Source organism: Balaenoptera borealis (genome assembly GCF_965194805.1).
Source record: "Balaenoptera borealis genome assembly, chromosome: 19".
NCBI lineage: Eukaryota > Metazoa > Chordata > Mammalia > Artiodactyla > Balaenopteridae > Balaenoptera > Balaenoptera borealis.
In genome coordinates, this window is record NC_138878.1 from 69,208,542 (window position 1) to 69,213,827 (window position 5,286).

A 5,286-nucleotide genomic window follows, 5' to 3' on the forward strand; every position below is an offset into this window, starting at 1 on the left:
ACACATAAATCAATGTATGTGTTGTGGAAAAATCAGTATATAAAAATTAGCAGCAAGCAGTTAGAAAATGTGCTTTTAAAAGAAATAAATGTTCTCAGTTTTATGTATGTGTATAAAATAAAACAATTCCAAAAAGAAATAATTAGTATATGTACAAAAAATAATAAATACTCACACTTCCACTATCCAGCATGAATGTGGGGGGGGCAACCCCCAGAGGAGCCCAGGCAGCATATGTGTGAGGCCTAGGGTACCAGGCACAGTTCCTACACAGCCTAAGTCAAGGTGAAGGAGACAATTCTCAAAGAATCTCGCCCAATATATACACTTTTTTGTTTTCGTATTGGTGATTGTAGGTTTTTTTTTAATTGAAGTATAGTTGATTTACAATACTGTGTTAGTTTCAGGTGTACAACAAAGTAATTCAGTTTTTTTTCAGATTCTTTTTCCACTATAGGTTATTATAAGATATTGAGTATAGTTCCCTGTGCTTACAGTAATCCTTGTTGCTTATCTATTTTATGTATCATAGTTTGTATCTGTTAATCCCATACTCCTAATTTATCCCTACTTCTCTCTCTTTCCCCTTTGGTAACCATAAGTTTGTTTTCTCTGTGAGTCTGTTTCTGTTTTGTATATAGATTCATTTGTATTATTTTTTAGATTCTACATGTAAGTGATATAATATTTGTCTTTCTCTGTATGACTTACGTCACTCGGTATGATATTCTCTAGGTCCACCCATGTTGCTACAAATGACAATATTTCATTATTTTTTTATGGCTGAGTAATATTCCCTTACATATATATACACATATATGTATATGTAATGTGCACGTATATAATATATACATACCACATGTATATATGTAATATATACATACCATATCTTCTTTTTTTAAATATTTATTTTATTATTTATTTGGTTGCACTGGGTCTCTAGTTGCGGCAGGTGGGCTCCTTAGTTGTGGCATGCAAACTCTTAGTTACGGCATACACGTGGGATCTAATTCCCTGATCAGGGATCGAACCTGGGCCCCCTGCATTGGGAGCATGGAGTCTTAACCACTGCACCACCAGGGAAGTCCCCATACCTTCTTAAACCAATCGTCTGCTGATGGGCACTTGGGTTATTAGGGTTTTTCTCTTAGTCCCCTCCCAGGGGCACAGGTCCCATCGTGGCCGCTTTTCTTCCCTTCCTACCGGATTACTTGTGGATCTCTCTTACAGCCTTGGATGTACAGGAGTCCTTCTACCAACTTCCAGTTAGTTTTCAGTGAGAATTGTTCCACATGTAGATGTATTTTTCATGTGTTCGTGGAGGGAGGTGCGATCCATGTCCCTCTTACTCCACCATCTTGATCTATCACCAATAATCTCCCTTTTGATTAGGTTAAGGTCAACTGATTTAAAACCTAAATTACATCTTCAAAATCCTTTCATCTTTGCTGTACAACCGAAACGAATCAGGGTGTAATACCAGGAGGTGGAAATCATGGGCGCCATCTTAGAATTTTGCTTACCACAATGTCCACTCTAGAAGTTGAGATGCATTGATTTCACTTGCAGGCCCTTGACAACCAGCAAGTCTGCACACTTCCTGTATGTCTGTTCATTACCTACCCAATCTTTTTCGGGACTGGTCACTTCATATTGTTTATCCATGTCTATGCTGGAGTCTATCTCACAACTGTGCATGAACTTCTATGTAGCAGCTCCCCTGCCTCCTTTTCCTCTGATGTTCCTGTCTGGCTTCTCCAGGTGTCATAGTCAGGGTCAGCATACACTGAGATGGAGTCAGAAGTACAAAAGGTTATTGGGGAATAACACTAGTAAAAGAATGAAAAAGTGAAAAGGGGAGAAAGCAGGATTGGCCAGGAGGCACTGTGAGACCACCACGCTGCCCAGCAATAAGCTCAGGGCAGACTGCCGGTGAGAGGAGTCTTGCGTGGGGTGCAAACATCCAGGCCTGTGGACCATGGCCTTGTGTGCTTGGTGGCCAGAGGCTGCTGGGAAAAGAGTGTGACCTGGGCTCCGAAGGAGCTCACAGCTGACAGCAGGTCCCTCTTTGAAGGCAAGTCAGGGTAGCAGCCAACCAATAGTCTATCCTTGGTGCCTTGTCCTCTGTTGGTGCACATAGTGCCCTTAAAGAAAAAGATCCTTCACTCTGGTTACAAAGCCTTGCCTGGTCGAGTCCTGCCCCCCAGCTCCATCAGGTTCTAGCCCCTTGGTTTCTGTGGCCTCTGATCCTCTTTCAATTCCTATACTTCTCCATCAGGAACAGAAGCCAGAGTGCTCAAGATTCCTTAAGGGTCTGCCAAAATGGTATCATTCCTTTTAAAATTAGAGGAGAAAAATGAATGTAATCCAGTCTGGCTTATGTTCATCTTTATACCAATGTAGTCATAAAATGTATTTTTTTCTATTTTTTGATGGAGGAAGGAGCCCACGAAGGCCAAAATGCCTCAGGCTTGAGAAAGAAGATCGGGATCTGCCCCTGCCTTGCCCCTCCTCGCACCAGGTTCTCCATTATCAGACTCCTCTGCTCTGCAGAGCACTCTCCTCTGTACTCCCTCTTCTGGTCAGTGCCTCATTTTTTAAGATTTTCTATTGCTGATGATCCCCAAGTACATCATACCAGCCCAGGCCCCTCCCTGTACTCCAGACTAAAACAGTCTCCTGCCTCCTTGACTCTCCACTGGAAGGCCTGATGAGCAGCTTACATGCCCCAAAGCGAAGGCCAGTGCTGCCCTCAATCCCAGCTGCTCTCACAGCGTTGCCTGTCTTGGTCACCAGCATTTCCATTCTTTCCCCGATAAAGGCCAAATCTTTTTTTTTTTTTTTTGGTAATAAATTTATTTATTTATTTATTTATTTATTTATTTATTTATTTTTGGCTGCGTTGGGTCTTCGTTGCCGCGCACGGGCTTTTTCTAGTTGTGGCGAGCGGGGTCTACTCTTCGTAGTGCTGCGCGGGCTTCTCATTGCAGTGGCTTCTCTTGTTACAGAGCACGGGCTCTACGTGCGCAGGCTTCCGTAGTTGTGGCACGTGGGCTCAGTAGTTGTGGCTTGCGGGCTCAAGAGCGCAGGCTCAGTAGTTGTGGCACACGGGCTTAGTTGCTCCGCGGCATGTGGGATTTTCCCGGACCAGGGCTCGAACCCGTGTCCCCTGCATTGGCAGGCGGATTCTTAACCGCTGAGCCACCAGGGAAGTCCCAGGCCAAATCTTCTTTGGTGTCTGGACTCTGCTAATTCATATCCTACCTGTGACTGGACAGCAGGTCCTGCCAGCATCATGCTCAAACCTACCCAGAATGCAGCCAACTCTCACTGCCTGCCTGACAGCCAGCATCTCTTACAGTGATCATGTCACCAGCCCCCCTGGTTCTATCCTTCTCCCCAACTAAATTTCCCCATAGCAGCCAGAGACTTCCCGTGGCACCTCCCTCCTTTGCTCAAAATTTTTGAGGGCTCCCAGCTCCCTCAGTGGGGAAAGTCCACACACAGCCTGCAAGGCAGCCAGGTCAGCCCTGAGCTCACTGTCCACAGCTTTCTTTCTCTCTGCCTTACTCAGCTCCAGCCACACTCGTCCTCTCCCTGGTGCTCACATGCATGATATGCTCCCACGTCAGGGCCTTTGCACATGCTGTTCCCCCCTTGCCTGGAATACGTTTCTGTCAGATATCTGCCCAGCTCATTCCTTATCCTCTTTAAGTCTTTATTCATACCTGGCACATACTAGGTACTTAATGAATATTCATTGACTGAAAACCAGTCAGTTGAATTGCTGGTCCCCATTTTTCACTGCCCTCCTTGAAGAAGGATTACATATCCTTACATGTTGCTAGTGGCTTGCAAAGCCTCCCTGTGCAAGTGGGAAGGAGGCATATATATGTGATATATATGTATATGTATACACACACACACACACACATATGTCTATATTTGTATAATTATTTATATTTTTTCCAGGTTTGGAAACTGGATTCAAAAACAAAGAGTTAGCCAGAAATCAGGGCATTTCTCTTAGAATCATATGCTGTCCTGAAAATAGAAAGATTCACAAAGGCTGAACTACATCCCTCCACATTTGGCAGAGACCAGGAATGTGAGGCTCACTTAAAGAAGCAGCAGGAGAACCAGAAGAGAGGGGTGGAACACTTGGCCCTTGAGGAAACACTGATTCAGGACAGAGGCGGCAAGAATAATACATTTTGGGGAAAAGTTAATTAGAACTCAGTCCTTCCTTCTTCTACTATATAATGACATCAGAGAAGTCATACTCAAGAGAGATCATACCAATGTGTTGAGTGTACAGAAGTCTGAACAGAGCTCAATCCTTATAACCATGAGCAAATTCACTCAGGAGACAAATCTTACAAATGTGTTGAGTGTGGGAGAGTCTTTACTGAGAAAGATTGTCTTTCAGTACATTTTAGAACTCATATAGGAGAAAAATTCTATAAATGTATAGGCACAAATTATCCCTTACTCAGTATGAGAATTTATACTTATGAGACACTTCATATTTGCAGTGAATTCAGGAGCTTATTTTCAAGGTGTGATTGCTTTATGTTACATCCAAGGATCTATAAAGGAAAGAAACCCTACAATGTAATCATTCAGGGAAAAGTTTCGTGCTTTTCTCAGTTACTCAACATCACAGCACACACACTGCAGAGAAACCTATGGATATATTCCTTGTGGGAAAACCTTTAAACATAGCTCAGCACTTATGATGCTACATAAGAGAACTCATACTGGGAAAACCCTACACATGTAAATGGTGTGGAAGAGCCTTCAGGAGGTGTTCTCACTTTATCCAACACAAGAGGACTCATACTGGAGAACATTTTGAATAGAGGCAATGTTGGCAGGCTTTCGACTATGGCTTTCACATTATTTGACACCAGGAAATTCATATAGATTAGAGAAACTCATTGAACATAATATGGAAAAGCTATTGGTTGGAATTCCATGTGATTTGATATCAGAAATAAACCACAAAGGAGGCAGAATCCACAAGTTATTTTTGACCCATAAACAGGTACCTGAATGTAATAAGACTCTGCACTTGTAACTCCCTGCAGTCACAGATAACGAGATATGAGCAGTTATGCTCTGCATACGCCCTTGATTTCCCATAGAACGTCATTTAATGGGACTCGGGGTCTAGGCCTGATGGACAATGTCTCATAGAAATGACTGCCATAGATAATAAAATGTAAATGTTTCAATGACAACAGCATATTTTTTACATCATATAAAAATCAGAGAACCACCAAA